This window comes from Manis javanica, chromosome 1 (assembly GCF_040802235.1).
Source record: "Manis javanica isolate MJ-LG chromosome 1, MJ_LKY, whole genome shotgun sequence".
NCBI lineage: Eukaryota > Metazoa > Chordata > Mammalia > Pholidota > Manidae > Manis > Manis javanica.
The window spans coordinates 211,968,703-211,985,721 of NC_133156.1; the positions used below are offsets into that span (position 1 = coordinate 211,968,703).

A 17,019-nucleotide genomic window follows, 5' to 3' on the forward strand; every position below is an offset into this window, starting at 1 on the left:
ACACAATTCTGTAGACTGAGAAGTCCCAAGGTCTGCACTTGGCAAGCCCAGGAGAGCCAATGGTGTCAAATCTGAAAGCTAGCAGGCTCAAAGCCCAAGGGGAGCCAAATTTTCAATTCAAGTCCAAAGGCAGGAAAAGACTCATGTTCTGGCTCATTCAGTCAGGCTAGAATAATTCTTCTCAGCCTTTCTGTTCTATTCAGGTCTTCAATTGATTGGAGGAGGCCCACCCAGATTAGGGAGGGCAGTCTGCTTTATTTAGTCTCCTATTCAAAGTTAAGACCACCCTAAAACCTTCAGAGACTCACCCAGAATAATGTTTGGACCAATGTCTGGGCACCCCATGGAATGGTCATGTTGACACATAAAATTAACCATCACAGGTACTAAGTAAAAAGAGCAGGTTCTTATAAAACTATATGATAAATTCTTTTCCAAAGAACTGATGGTTATGTATGATGTATGCATAGATACAAATTGGAACTATGAATTTCAGATTATTAATAATAGCTATATCTGAGTGGCAGGATTATGAATAACATTTATATTCTTTTTATTTAATGACATACAATAAATTTAAGCACCTGTTATATGCTAGGGACTAGGCTAGGAACTAGGCATACAATGGTTAATGAGACAGATTTGGCTCATGCTCTCAAAAAAGTTACCTGGTGTTTGTGCTTTTTCCTATTTTATACAATTTCCACAGTCAACATGTTACTTATAATCAGAAAAAAAAAAACGCCTGTAGTAACTTTGCATGCATTATCTTATTTAATTCTCACACCTCTCTGAGGTGGGTAGTGTTGTCACCTTTCTTTTAGTTATGGTGAAGTTAAGTGGCTTGCCTAAAGTCGTACAGTTAGTATGTCAGGGCCAGGGTTCAAGCCCAGTTGGTTGGGCTTGCAGTCATAGTTACTATGTTATACAGTAGAGTAACTATTTTTTTAACTCATTTGACAATTATTTACTGAGCATCTATTTTGTGCCTGGCACTGTTCTGAGATGTTGGGGCCATAGCAGTGAAAAGATAAATCTTTTATCTGGAAAGTTAAACCATGTAGGGTTATTGCTTTTCTCATTCTACTTTTCTGTATTTTCCATTTTCTACAACCAAGGTAAATTATTTTTACAACCTAAAAAAGGTTTTACATTTTCAATTTAATGGTATATGGATAATTAATAACCTTATGCACCTAACCCAGTGGAATAATTGAGCCAAGTAGAGAAAAACATGAAACACTGTTGTCCAAAATCACTCAAAAAGTTGAACTGTATTATGATGATTAGCTTTGAATCTTCTTCAGAGTGTGCTTGAATGTATATACATGAAGGAATATCAATGAGAAAATGAATGTCTAAAACATATAAGTGATTTTTTAAAAACCAAGTAGTAAATTGCAAGACAGGATTTAATTTCAAATCTTCTGAGCCCAGGTCATTGTTCTTTTCATTCCCTCACACTTATTCATCAAAGAGGTAGCTGGATAACCTTGGGCAAATCAATTAACTTCTCTGATCCTATGAAGTGATACATTTAAGCTAAGCTTTTAAGTGTGAGGAGGACTTTCATAGGTAGAGCAGCTCACAGGAACAATCAAGGAATAATTATTATAGGGGTAAAAATGGCATATGGAAAGTAGCAGAAGTTTGTCCAAAAATGAACAGTTTGCTTATATTCATAGAGAAAGAAAATGGTTCATATGTGTAAAACACTTAGTACAATGTCTGGCACATAAGAACTCAGTGAATATTAATGTTTAGTAAGGAGGTCAGATCCCCCTCTTTTGATAAAGGAGGAAAATAAGGTCAGAAAGTCTGTAACATATCTAAGGTCATATAATTAGTTAATAATAAAGATGAGAATATATTTTCCTGGCTTCCCAATTCAATCCTTTTTCCAACTCACCAATGAATATACAATTGACCCTTGAGGAATATAGGGGTTATGGGTACCTCTTTCGCAGTTGGAAATCCACACATTACTTTAGACTCCCCCCAAACTTAACTACTAATATCCCAGTATTTAATGGTAGCCTTACTGATAACATAAACAGTTGATTAACACACATTGTGTGTTATATGCATTATATACTGTATTCTTATAATAAAGTAAGCTAGGGAAAATGTTTTTGCAAACTTACAAATCTCCAAAAAAGTTTCCAATATATGTATTGAAAAGATCCATGTATAGGTGGACCTGCATAGTTCAAAGCCATGTATTCAAGGGTCAGCTGTGTTCTTGCTGGAACGTGACTGTAAACACAGGCTGACGCAGTGATGCTGGACTGTGGGGAACCATACTTCACACCAATGAGCTGCAGGAGTAGTCACCCAACCACTGTATCTTTCTTTTAAATACTAGTTTACTTCAACAAATACAGTGTATGTATTTTGCTTTGTCAACAAGAATGGGATGCTAATTTTATCTGAACATAGGTCTTTTACCTTTTTACACTCCAAGTTGCTTTAAGGTATAAAGTAAGTTTTCCTTGACTGTCCTTCATAAAGTTTCATTTGAAGACCAAATATACCTAATGCATAAGGAATACAGAGTATAAACTTCCGGGACATACCCTCACCATGTGTCCTGAGTTAGTAATTTTTTGAAATTGTATACAACCTTTTGCTTGTAGAAAAGATTACCGAAAGTTGACAGTTTAACTATAATTGCGTTCAAATGGCTTTCATTCCCAGTGAATGAAATACTACATTATTTCTTGCATGGTTCTACAGTGGTATTATAAATAGAAACAAAGGAAATCATGGCAGATATGAAGATAGTTCGGGTTTGCAGGTTTATCAAAAAAAATTAAAATGTCAATAAATTACAGGATTTTTAAAGAAAACAGACCCAATCACAAAGAACTAGTAATGGGAGGATTTAAAAATGCATGTGATTATTTTTTGAATGCTCACGGAACACTCATAATGAATAGTACTCTTTCACGCTAGCTTATCTTTATATGTTATAAATGCTTCAAGACACAAATGGCTGGGGACTGTTTTTCCAAAGAAAGCTATGAGGCATGCCATCATATTCAGTAATTTATCAATATTATATAATAATTAGAAATAGTATATCTGAATTGGTGAAAAGTTAAAGGATATTTTAGAAGAATGCAATTTTCTTGGTTTTAAATTTTATGCGTGTGTGTTTAGGCTATAAAAGTATTTCAATAAATAAAGATAAAAACAAGAGGTAAACATGAAAAACTACTTTTTCGAGATGCCTAAAAACCCATATTAGAAGAGAAGAAAGCTGTCACTGAAAAGTCATCTTTTGAAAGTTTTGAAACAACTGCAGCAATAGCTGAGCTTTGGGATAAAATTAGGGCCACAAAGATCCTAAGAAACCTTTCTACAAGATTTTACCTGTTGTTTTCTCATTGTTGTAGGGATGGAGGGGGGCGTGGCAAAACCCCACTATCAAACAAAAAATACAGGCAAATGTGTTTCAAGACACCTTAAGAGGTAATAGATTGACCAGGACCTATACAAACCAAAGGCTAATCACAAAGGAACTAGATGGAAGAGAACAAGAGGAATCATGCAATGATAAAAATACTATCAGAAACAGTAGCTTTGGAATTTCACAGCACTTGGGGCGGGTAACAGAAAAGTGGGAAATGATTTGTGAAAACTTTGCTTACAGCTCTGAGTAAAACTCAGGGTGACAAAGAACAGAACAGAATGATTGATAGAAGTGAGGGTATTTTTTTCTTTTAATTTTTTATTAAGGTATGATTGATACACACTCTTATGAAGGTTTCGCTTGAAAAAACAATATGGTTACTACATTCACCCATATTATCAAGTCCCCACCCATACCCCAGTGCAGTCACTGTCCATCAGTGCAGCAAGATGCCACAGAATCACTATGTGCCTTCTTTGTGCTACACTGTTCTCCCCGTGATCCCCCACACCATGGGTACTAAACATAATACCCCTCAATGCCCTTCTCCCTCCCTCCCCACCCACCCTCCCACACCCCTCCCCTTTGGTAACCACTAGTTCGTTCTCAGAGTCTCTGAGTCTGCTGCCACTTTGTTCCTTCAGTTTTGCTTCATTGTTATACTCCACAAATGAGGGAAATCATTTGGCATTTGTTTTCCTCCACCTGGCTTATTAGAAGTGAGAGTATTTTATTTTTTGCCTGTCATAGATTTTTTTTTTGGTATCATTACTCTACAATTATATGAGGAACATTATGTTTACTAGACTCCCCCCATCACCAAGTTCCCCCCACATTCCCCATTACAGTCACTGTCCATCAGTGTAGTAAGTTGTAGAATCACTACTTGTCTTCTCTGTGTTGTACAGCCCTCCCCATGCCTCCCCCCCATTATATATGCTAATCACAATGCCCCCTTTCTCCCCCCCTTATCCCTCCCTTCCCACCCATCCTTCCCAGTCCCTTTCCCTTTGGTAATTGTTAGTCCATTCTTGGGTTCTGTGAGTCTTCTGGTGTTTTGCTCCTTCAGTTTTTCCTTTGTTCTTATACTCCACATGAGTGAAATCATTTGCTACTTGTCTTTCTCCACCTGGCTTATTTCACTGAGCATAATACCCTCTAGCTCCAACCATGTTGTTGAAGTGAGAGTATTTTTAAATCTAAAATAATGGAATCCAATTCAATTTGGCTTTAAGAAATATGTATTTTATTTGTCTCCTACCTTTAGGGCAAGGTCCATACATTTATCTTTTTATAATGGTGTTTAAGCACAGTAGCTTATACTTATTAAGTGCATAATACAAGTTTTTGAGGAAGAAAAGATCAAAAGGTATATGCACATCTTTACTACAATGACACAATGTAAGGAGTGTTGTATGATTTATACTTTCCTCCTAGAATCCCAAGTAAATATACATGATCAAAGTTTTCCTTTCATGGAAGCCAGAAGAATCCTATGGGACACAACACTTGGGCCTCATTAGCACCTCATCCTAAGACATTTAACTGAAGCAACACTGTCTCCCTGAAATCTGAGGTGACCAAAAATCAAGATGCCCTCCCATTGTTGTACCAGAATAAGTATAACCAACAAAATTCAGGAAAATAATTTGATTTTGACCCTAGGAAGACCAACTCAGCAAACTGGTCTCCATCACAGGAATTTTAACCTTGTAGTAATTTGCTTGTCTCTATGAGAAACCTCGAACGTGTATTGGATGGAAGGAGGATAGAGGAAGAGGAACTAGAGATATTGGTGCTTAAAACACAATAAACAACTTTCCATGGTATGTAACCAGATAGAACAAATCTAGGATAAACTGTAGTTTTTGTTGTGGTTGGTTTAAATCCTGTGTCCCACGGGAAAATGGGAGTATAACTGCAGGCTCACAGACACATTTTTATAAATAAAACAGATGTCTATCTACAACCTCAAGCAGGTGATAAAAAGCCCAAACAAGTTACTTTTAGGTGCTGTGGTGCAAAAAGTAACCTTGCTGACCAGAAGAACCAGGTTCGATTTGGACACTAAGTTGCTATATAATCTTGGGAAAATCAATCATAAATATTAATTGAGCAACAACCACGTGAAGTCACTAGAATAGTTTCTTAGAACTCATGAATTCTGTAAATATTATTGAGAAGCTCGTATAGGCCAAGCACAATGCCAGGCATCAGTGAGTAAAACAAAGTCTCTGCCCTTGTGGATCTCACAGTCAAAGACTCTCATGAAATAAATGGAGAAGTCAGAGGTAAGAAGAGTTATGAAGGAAAATAAAGTTGAGAAAAAGGTTTAGGGAGTGTGGGAGAGGAGGTTTAAGCATTATAACAAAAGTGCTATATTTGTTTAAAAAAACACAAAACCTTCAAACAATACAGCAGACTATACAGTTAAAAAATGAAAGCTCCTTCCTATGTTGAACCCAGTCTCACTTCCCAGAAGCAACCACAGTTAACAGTTTGGGAATATATATATTCTCCTAGATTCTACCTACATTAACTCTTCTGTTTAATTCCCCCGTTGCTGCTTCTATTTAAAATGTATTTATTTATATTTAATATTACACTTAATTTTTTATTATAAGCAATACAGATCATAACAAAATAACCAAAATGCATGTAAACTACACTCAAAATACCACCCACCCATAGATAGCATCATTAAAACCTCCATTTTCTCCTGAGAAAGCTATAGCCTTAAATGACAAGTATAATATGTTCCAGTTTACACTCCTAAACAGTGATTTCTCAGTTCAAACTTGGAATTCCTCTGTCTCTAGGCCTCCCAGTTTAAAAAAAAAAAGACAACAGAAAATTATAGAGAAAAGCAAAATAAGAAAACAAATTACTTTTAATATAATTCAGTTTTACAAAAACCAGAATCATTCTGTGCATGCCTATTGTTTTGAAATCTGCTTTTCTTAACTGTATACCATTAACATTTTTCTGGTATTAAAAATTCTTCTACAATGTGGTTTTTTAATAATGGCCATAAATATATATAACCAATTTATGTGTCATAATATACTTAACCAGTCCCTTCTTGTTTGACTTTCAAGCTCTATCCAATTTTTTGACATTACAAATAAGACCCTATGAACATTTTACACAGAACTCTCTGTGCATATCTATGATTATTTCCTAGAATAAATACAAGGAAATAGGATTGCTGGACCATACAATTTAATCACTTTAAAACATATTGCCAAATTGACTCTCAAATATATTGTATTATTTCATATTCCCATTAGTGTGTATAAGTGGCAATTTCACTGTGCTCCTGACAAAAATAGTATGTTGCTTTAATTTGCATTTTTGGGAAGGATAGACATTTTTTCTTCATCATGTGTGTGTGTGTGTGTGTGTGTGTGTATTTTAATTCTTTCTGGTTTTTTTCCTCTTTTTTATTGGGTGAAGCCATGCTTTGTTCTTAACTAGTAATTCCATACTCTTAGATTTTGGGAACTAAATAGATGTGAAAAAAAATTGGAGGATGGAAGGAACAAACTTTTTTCTATGAAGAAAACATGAAATTAAAAAAAAATTACTCAGCATCCTTTCATTTAAAAAATGGGGGAGAAGGAGCATTTAACAACAACAAAAACACATATTCACCGTATAAGGAGGTTCCTCGCAATAAAAAGTGGTTGGCAATAGTTCCTATTTTTCTGGGTGGGTGTGGGGTTTGGGAACCATTCACTCATCATGTTGCAATTCTAGGTCTCAATCTCAAAGGAGGTGGTAGACTAATGACCTAATAAAATTCCTCTTTATCTCTGAATTTCAAGCTATTTCTTTCATATGCAGTCTAAACTTATTTATCTGTTTGAGAGTTGTAGTGTATGTATGCACTTGTCATTGGCTTTGGAATAGATTTTTTGCTTTTTTTTTTAAAAAAAAGGTGTACCTAATTTAAAATAAATTAGCTTCAAAGACCAAACTTCGTGATAAAGTAACAGTTTCCCCATTGCTCACAAACACACATCTCCCCAATTCCACAGACAAATATTTTTGCATAGTACCCTAAAGAAGTTCTCAGCATTTGATTTTGGGATTCCTGTAGATTTACTTTTCACAAAGAAAAAATTTTTTTCTAAGTTGTTCCTTCTTGTATGTTCCAGATTGTTTTTCTCTTTGTGAGTTTGGTCAAAGAAAAGTGACAACTTCCCTTACTGAAGTCAATGAGTGAAGAGACAAAGATGTCTTAGGAGTGGCCACTTAAGGCTTGTCACCATCTTCCCAGCTCTGCAGAGACAAAGCTTCAATTTTGTCAATGCACCCAGGTCATATCAAATGTTTGGCAACTAGTGAAGGTTAGTCAAACTACTGCAAGTACTACTATTACCAGCTAACATTTATTGAACTCTCAGTATGTGCTAGACATTTTGCAGTATTATTTATTTGGTTTAAGTCATCTAATCCTAAGGACAACTCTCTGAGATGGACACTGTAATTAAACCCTATTTTGCAGATGAGGAAGCTGAAGTACCAGATGAGAAACTTGGCCAAGCAACTATTAAATAGTAACACCAAGTTGAGACCCAACTCTATCATGCTCCATGAGCTTATGCTCTTAATCATTGCATTATACCATCTCTTCTAAGAAAAGGATTTATGAACTAAAGTTATTTTTATTAATTTACAGAAGATATTTATTTCCAGGGACTACAAGATCATTATCAAAACACCAAAGGGAAATCAATGGTCTTGAGCAGCTTTCTCTAACCACATCTGAGAGCTGATTAATGACATAGGTTCTCTCATTCCAAGACAGTGCTTAATAAACCACCAAATTCTTAAGTTTAACTTAGTCTAGCTCTTTCCAGTTAAGACACCAAACTGACCAAAAACTTTCATTAATATTCTTTTTTTAGAGAAAGAACAACACAATTGATTAGTTTAGAGCTTGATGGTTTATGGTTTCACACTTTAAAATATAACCAGGCATTCATCAGAAACTTTTAACTCTTTAAGTATATATAATGCTTTACACTCCCAAGTGGGGCACTCTTGCATCACATTTATCCTCTTCCTAGTTTCACTTCTTTAAGTTGGTCACAGTACGGGCATATTTTAACTGTGGCTCCCCACTCCTCACCATACTTCAGCACTTATTGTAGTGTAGTACTTGACTAATGAGAAGTTAATTTCTTTATATAATATGAAGAATTATAAGCATACCTCTAAGAATTTTTCCTTCCCATAATTTTTTACCAGCATTTTAAAGGGAATAGAAAATTATGAAATATTGAAAAAGAAAATTATAGTTGAACATAGCTATTTGGATTGATTGTGTGTACATACATACACACAGCCAATACATACATACATATTAAAAGACCATTGTTTCTAATGGGTACAGATATTGTATTAAAAATTGATATGCATGTAAAAGGTTTAAATTTGTTTTACTTGTTTAAGGTTTTCACATCCAAGCTAAAATGGTGACAATGACTTCAAAGTGAAACTAAAGTGGAGAAGAAAATATAAAAAGTGAACTTTTTCTTTAATGCTTCTCTGGAAATACTGAATCTGAATGCAGATAAATTTTGAAAGTTGCTATAAAAGGATTAAGAATTAACCTCTCCCAGGATTAAAGATGGTGGCGTGAGAGGAGAGACAGAGGCTTCCTCCTAAAACCATATACAATTAGAAAATATAGTTGGTGCAACTAATCCTGAGAGAGCAACAGGGAAGAGGACTGCACCAGACTGCATACACCTGGAGAAAAGAGCAGACCTCATGAAAGAAGGTAACATACCGAAGCTGTGGCCCGGCAGGACCCAAGCCCTTCCCCCACCCCAGCTCACAGGTGGGAGGAAGAGAAACAGAGCAGGGAGGGAGTGAAAGGCCTGGAACTGCTCAATACCTAGCTCTGGAGATCTGCTCTGGGAGCACAAAGCTACATTTCATGGTGCTTTCATAATATTCTGGTGATTATGGGGTTGGAAAGCTAATACAGGCAGAATTCCTGGAGAGACTGAGATTCCAGCCACTTGTGGAAAGCAGGGATCCATATACAGCTGCTCTGGGACAAAAGCTTATACCTGTGTGCTCCGGCCACTAGTTCAGGCAGAGGAGACAGGCACAGCAGCCAGGAAGCAGGAAACAGCTCTTTCTTCCCCCCAGGCACCAATACCACTCCCCTGCAATCCCTGACACTGCTTCAGGGGCTGAGCAGCTCCAGAGAGTAGAGCTTCTGGACACTAGAGGGCACCATATACAAATATGAAACACCAAAGAAACCTGGTCCAGAGTAAAATTAATATAACTCCAGAGAAAGATTTAAATGACATGGACCTTATGACTGTTCCTGAAAGGGAGTTCAAAATAAAAATCATCAACATGCTAATGGAGGTATGGAAAGATATCCAAGCACTCAGAAATGAATTCCAGTTGGAGATCCAATCGTTGAAGAGCACAATGGAGGGTATTAAAAGCAGGTTGGATATGGTGGAGGAGACGATAAATGAAATAGAAACTAGAGAATAGGAACACAAAGAAGCTGAGGCACAGAGAGAAAAAAGGATCTCTAAAAATGAAAGAATATTCAGAGAACTGTGTGACCAATCCAAACGGAACAATATTCTCATTATAGGGATACCAGAGGAAGAAGAGAGAGAGAGGGATAGAAAGTGTCTTTGAGGAGGTAAGTGCTGAAAACTTCCCCAATCTGGGGAAGGAGATAGTCTCTCAGGCCATGGAGATTCACAGATCTACCAACACAAGGGACCCAAGGAAGACAACACCGAGACATATAGTAATAAAATTGGCAAAGATCAAGGATAAGGAAAGACTATTAAAAGCAGCCAGAGAGAAAAATAAGATCACATACAAAGGAAATCCCATCAGGCTAACATCAGACTTCTCAGAAGAAACCTTACAGGCCAGAAGGGAGTGGCATGATGTATTTAATGCAATGAAGCAGAAGGACCTGGAACCAAGATTACTTTACCTGGCAAGATTATCATTTAAATTTGCAGGAGGGATTAAACAGTTTCTGGATAAGCAAAAGCTGAGAGAATTTACCTCCCACAAACCATCCCTACAGTCTATTTTGGAGGGACTGCTATAGACGGAAGTGTTCCTAAGGTTTAATAGCTGCCACCAGAGGTAATAAAACCACAGTAAAGAAAGTAGAACAGCTAAAATCTAAGCAAATGCAAAATTAAGTTAACTATCCCCAAAGTCAATCAAGGGGTAGACAAAGAATACAGAATATGATACCTAATATATAAAGAATGGAGGAGGAAGAAAAAGAAAACCTTTAGATTGTGTTTGTAACAGCATATTAAGTGAATTAAGTTAGACTCTTAGATAGTAAGAAAATTAACCTTGAACCTTTGGTAACCACAAATCTAAAGCCTGCAATGGCAATAATTATGTAACTATCGATAATCACCCTAAATGTAAATTGACTGAATGCACCAATCAAAAGACATAGAGTCACTGAATGGATAAAAAAAACAAGACTCACCTATATGCTGCCTACAAGAGGCTCATTTTAAACCCAAAGACTTAGACAGACTAAAAGTGAAGGGATGGAAAAAGATATTTCATGCAACTAGCAGAGAGAAAAAAGCAGGAGTTGCAGTACTTGTATCAGACAAACTAGACTTCAAAACACAGAAAGTAACAAGATTAAAGAAGGACATTACATAATGATAAAGGGGTCAATCCAACAAGAAGATACAACCATAATAAATATCTATGCCCCCAACAGAGGAGCACCCACATATGTGAAACAAATACTAACAGAATTAAAAGGGGAAACAGAATGCAATGCATTCATTCTAGGAGACTTCAACACTCCACTCAATCTGAAGGACAGATCAACAAGACAGAAGATAAGTAAGGAGACAGAGGCACTGAACAACACAATAGAACAGATGGACCTAACAGACATCTACAGAACTCTCCACCCAAAAGCAACAGAATACATATTCTTCTCAAGTGCAGATGAAACATTTTCAAGAATAGATCATATACTAGGCCACAAAAAGAGCCTCAGTAAATTTAAAAAGATTGAAATTGTACCAACCAGTTTCTCAGACCACATATGTATGAAACTAGAAATAAATTATGCAAAGAAAATGAAAAATCCCACAAACACATGGAGGCTTCACAACATGCTCCTAAATAACCAGTGGATCAATGACCAAATGAAAACAGAGATTAAGCAATACATGGAGACAAATGAAAACAATAATACAATGCCGTAAAATCTGTGGGACAGCCAAGGCTATCTAAGAGGAAAGTATATTGCAATACATGCCTACCTCAAGAAAGAAGAACAATCCCATATAAGCAGTCTAAACTCACAATTAATGAAACTAGAAAAAGAACAACAAATGAGGTCCAAAGTCAGTAGAAGGAGGGACATAATAAAAATTAGAGCAGAAATAAATAAAATCAAGAAGAATGAAACAATAGAAAGAATCAATGAAAGCAAGAACTGGTTCTTTGAGAAAATAAACAAAATAGATAAACCCCAACCAGACTTATCAAGAAAAAAAGAGAGTCTACACACATAAACAGAATCAGAAATGAGAAAGGAAAATCACTACAGACAACACAGAAATAGAAAGAATTATTAGAGAATACTATGAAAAATTATATGCTAACAAATTGGATAACCTAGAAGAAATGGACAACTTCCTAGAAAAATACAACCTTCCAAGGCTGACCAAGGAAGAAGCAGAAAATTTGAACAGACCAATTACCAGCAATGAAATTGAACTGTTAATCAAAAACCTACCTAAGAACAAAACACCTGGACCAGATGGCTTCACCACTGAATTTTATCAAACATTTAGTGAAGACGTAATACCCATTCTCCTTAAAGTTTTCCAAAAAATAGAAGAGGGAATACTTCCAAACTCGTTCTATGAGGCCAGCATCACTCTAATACCAAAACCAGGCAAAGACACCATAAAAAAAAGAAAATTACAGACCAATATCCCTGATGAACATAGATGCAAAAATACTCAACAAAACATTAGCAAATCGAATTCAAAAATACATCAAAAAGTTCATCCATCCTGATCAAGTAGGATTTATGCCAGGGATGCAAGGATGGTACAACATTCAAAAATCCATCAACGTCATCCACCACATCATGAAAAAGAAGGACAAAAACCACATAATCATCTCCATAGATGCTGAAAAAGCGTTTGACAAAATTCAACATTATATTCAACAATCCATCATTATAAAACTCTCAACAAAATGGGTATAGAGGGCAAGTACTGCAACATAATAAAGGCCATATATGACAAACCCACAGCCAACATTATACTTAACAGCGAGAAGCTGAAAGCTTTTCCTTTGAGATCAGGAACAAGACAAGAATGCCCACTTTTACCACTTCTATTCAACATAGTACTGGAAGTCCTAGCCATGGCAATCAGACAACACAAAGAAATAAAAGGCATCCAGATTGGCAAGGAAGAAGTTAAACTGTCCCTGTTTGCAGATGACATAATAATGTACTTAAAAAACCCTAAAGAATCCACTCTAAAACTACTAGGTCTAATATCTGAATTCAGCAAAGTTGCAGGATACAAAATTAATACACAGAAATCTGTGGCATTCCTATACACTAACAATGAACTGGCAGAGAGAGAATCAGGAAAACAGTTCCATTCACAATTGCATCAAAAATAAAATACCTAGGAATAACCTAACCAAGGAAGTGAAAGACCTATACTCTGAAAACTACAAGAGGGAAATTAAAGAAGATACCAATAAATGGAAACACATCCCGTGCTCATGGATAGGAAGAATTAATATTGTCAAAATGGCCATCCTGCCTAAAGCAACCTATAGATTCAATGCAATTCCTATCAAAATATGAACAGCATTCTTCAACAAACTAGAGAAAATCATCCTAAAATTCATATGGAACCACAAAAGACCCCGAATAGCCAAAGCAATCCTGAAAAGGAAGGATAAAGCAGGGGGAATTATGCTCCCCAACTTCAAACTCTACTATAAAGCCACAGTAATCAAGACAATTTCGTACTGGCACAAGAACAGACCCATAGACCAATGGAACAGACTAGAGAGCCCTGATATAAACCCAACCATATATGGTCAATTAATATATGATAAAGGAGCCATGGACATACAATGGGGAAATGACAGCCTCTTCAACAGCTGGTGTTGGCAGAACTGGACAGCTACATGCAAGGGAATGAAACTGGATTACTGTTTAACCCCATACACAAAAGTAAACTTGAAATGGATTAAAGACTTGAATGTAAGTCATGAAACCATAGAACTCTTAGAAGACAACATAAGCAAACATCTCCTGAATATTAGCATGAGCAACTTCTTCCTGAACCCATCTCCTCAAGAAAGAGAAACAAAAGCAAAAATGAACTCATGGGACTACATCAAACTAAAAAGGTTTTGTATGGCAAAGGACATCATCAACAGAACAAAAAGACATCCTACAGTGTGGGGGAATGTACTTGTAAATGACATATCCGACAAGGGGTTAACATCCAAAATATATAAAGAACTTACACGCCTCAACACCCAAAAGCAAATAACCTGATTAACAAATGGGCAGAGGATATGAAGAGACAGTTCTCCAAAGAAGAAATTCAGATGGCCAACAGACAGATGAAAAGATACCCCACATCACTAATCATCAGGGAAATGCAAATTAAAACCACAATGAGATATCACCTCACACCCGTAAGGATGGCCAACATCGAAAAGACTACAAACAACAAATGCTGGCGAGGATGCGAAGAAAGGGGAACCCTCCTACACTGCTGGTGGAAATGTAAATTAGTTCAACCATTGTGGAAAGCAGTATGGAAGTTCCTCAAAAAACTAAAAATAAAAATACCATTTGACCCAGGAATTCCACTCCTAGGAATTTAAACAATGAAAACAAGTTCTCAGATTCAAAAAGACATATGCACCCCTATGTTTACTGCAGCACTTTTTACAATAGCCAAGATATGGAAGCAACCTAAGTGTCCATCTGTAGATAAATGGATAAAGAAGATGTGGTACATATATACAATGGAATACTATTCAGCCATAAGAAAGAAACAAATCCTACCATTTGCAATAACATGGATGGAGCTAGAGGGTATTATGGTCAGTGAAATAAGCCAGGCAGAGAAAGACAAATGCCAAATGATTTCCCTCATTTGTGGAGTATAGCAGTGAAGCAAAACTGAAGGAACCAAATGGCAGCAGACTCAGAGACTCCGAGAACGAACTAGTGGTTACCAAAGGGGAGGGGTGTGGGAGGGTGGGTGGCGAGGGAGGGAGAAGGGGACTGAGGGGTATTATGTTTAGTACACATGGTGTGGGGGATCATGGGGAGAACAGTGTATCACAGAGAAGGGACATAGTGGATCTCTGGCATCTTTCTGCACTGATGGACAGTGACTGCATTGGGGTATGGGTGGGGACGTGATAATATGGGTAAATGTAGTAATCACGTTGTTTCATGTGAAAGCTTCATAGGAGTGTATATCAATCATACCTTAATAAAAAAATTTTTAAAAAAAGAATTAACCTGTCCCTTCCTAAACAAATAATATTATCAATATTGAACAGTAGTAAGAAATACTCAGTATTTCCTATTAGCAAATACTAGAATATTTGTTGAACTATGTAGCTTGCACAAACTGAATCTGGCCATTTGATATTTTAACACAGAATCTTAGAAGCAGAAATCTATGTGGGTGAAACTGATTTCAAAAGAATCAGCAGGAATAAAATTACTCTGTAAAATAAAATCTCCACGATTTGGACTGACATTTAGTGAAATAATTGGCTTCATATTTTTAGAGTAAGAGTGTTTGGTATTATAATGTAGGGAAATAATATACAGTACTATTCTTTTTTCGTGGTAACAAGGTTAGCAAAGCCAGGCCTAGGATTGGCTCTTCTTTAATAGAGATAAATAATTTGTAATTAGCTTATCCATGTACCTGTCTCCTAGAGAGGAAGGTTTTTCCTTTAATATGCTTGAAAGCAGTTATTAAGTTGGAAAATTGCTTCTTGTCATATTGTTTATGCTATTATTTGCTTAGATATTCTCTTTAGTACAATCGATTGTATTTAGAGACAAAAGATATTATTGAAGCCTCTTTGGAGCTATGCAGTACTGTCTTTTAGTAAGTTACCTATGCTCTGTCCAACAGCAGTTTTCATAAATTCTTAACAGAAAAAGTCAAGTTAGTGAGGCTTTACAGAATTAGTATTCAGGGAGTATATAAAAATATCTTTACCCACTTTAATCCTTTGAGAACAACCCTGTTAATTAGATAACAACAAAAATCAATAGAACTCAGGGAAAATAAATATATCCTATAAAACTTGTATTTTCTTGAGACAAACTAATTCTTTCCATAATTTGATAAATCCAAAAAATATTTACATGTTTGTAGTATTACCCTGAAAGAATCCATACTTTATTAACCAACTAAGCCTCCTGTCTCCTCTACTCAATATCCCACATCTATATGCATCAAGATAGAGCAGATGAGAAAGATAAAAATACAAATACCTAAGAATTTCCTCTTTTATGTGAAACAATTCCAAATAGTATATTCCAAGTACTTATAATGTAATTTTTTGTTGTTGTTGCTGGTAAAAAAGTTAAACTTGTATTTGTAGAGTTGGTGTTTGGCAAATAGGTTGTATAAAATCAAAACTGGATTTTAATGATTCTGTCGTAAAGAAAAGGTTTTCATTTATTTGAGTGAGTGGCTGAGCAGCAAGGCTGTTAAGAGGACTTAAATGGTAAGTCCCAGTTCTCAGGGTCTGAGTTATAGTGGATAAGATGGGTTACTACAATACAAGGCAGAAACCACTAGAAAGGAAGCACACATAAATTACTTTGCACTTAAAATGCAAACAATTTCAGAACTGCCACTAGCTGGAATGCTTTAAGGATTTGGGATTTTTTTCATAATTTCAATATAACCGGAAAAAAGAACTCTCTATTCCTCTGTCTCCTAGACTACAAGAACTCGGACCGTGTTGGTGAAAATTGGTGGCTGGTTCTCCAGGGGCTGGAGAATCGGTGCAGGGCGTGCGGTCCCTGCGGAGTACCCCTTTTGAGGCCCATGGTGCAGATCACTACTCAGAATGGCGGGGTTCACGGAGTTCTCACCCTGGTGAAACTCCCGATTACCTTTGATGAGCCCCCGAAATCAGTGAGTAGTTCGGGGCAGGTACCCAAGCATAAAGAAAAGCGACGACAGCTTGCAACATCAGCGGTTACATTTTACAACCTTTCATAAGGCCGGTGTAATGCACCTGCATTAAGATAACTACAGCTGCGATCTCTAGATTTGGTAGGGGGGAGGAAGAAGGGAAGGAAAATGAGAAGGGTAAAGGAAAAGTGGGAGGGAAGGGCGCGGACTACCACAGGGGAAAGACAAAGGTTTACTGGCGAGATAGTGGCGTTGCCGTGGAAACGTATCCCTCCGCCATGATCGGGATCTCAGTTTCTTCAGTTCCTTCCGCGCCCCTTCTTGACTGTTTCCGCCCAGCTCCTTTGTGCCGCGCTGAACGTCGAGATGACG

The 17,019-nt window shown here is 36.6% G+C and overlaps 1 protein-coding gene across 1 annotated transcript in view; it reads right to left on the reverse strand.

Moving 5' to 3' along the window:
- The window catches only part of LOC108404472 (tetratricopeptide repeat protein 39B-like), a 29,637-nt gene extending 12,745 nt beyond the window's left edge, over window positions 1–16,892 (reverse strand). The window contains 1 exon segment of the mRNA XM_017672086.3: window positions 16,626–16,892. The gene's annotated coding sequence lies outside the window, so the exon portion shown is untranslated.
- Between the last annotated feature and the right edge of the window lie 127 nt (window positions 16,893–17,019).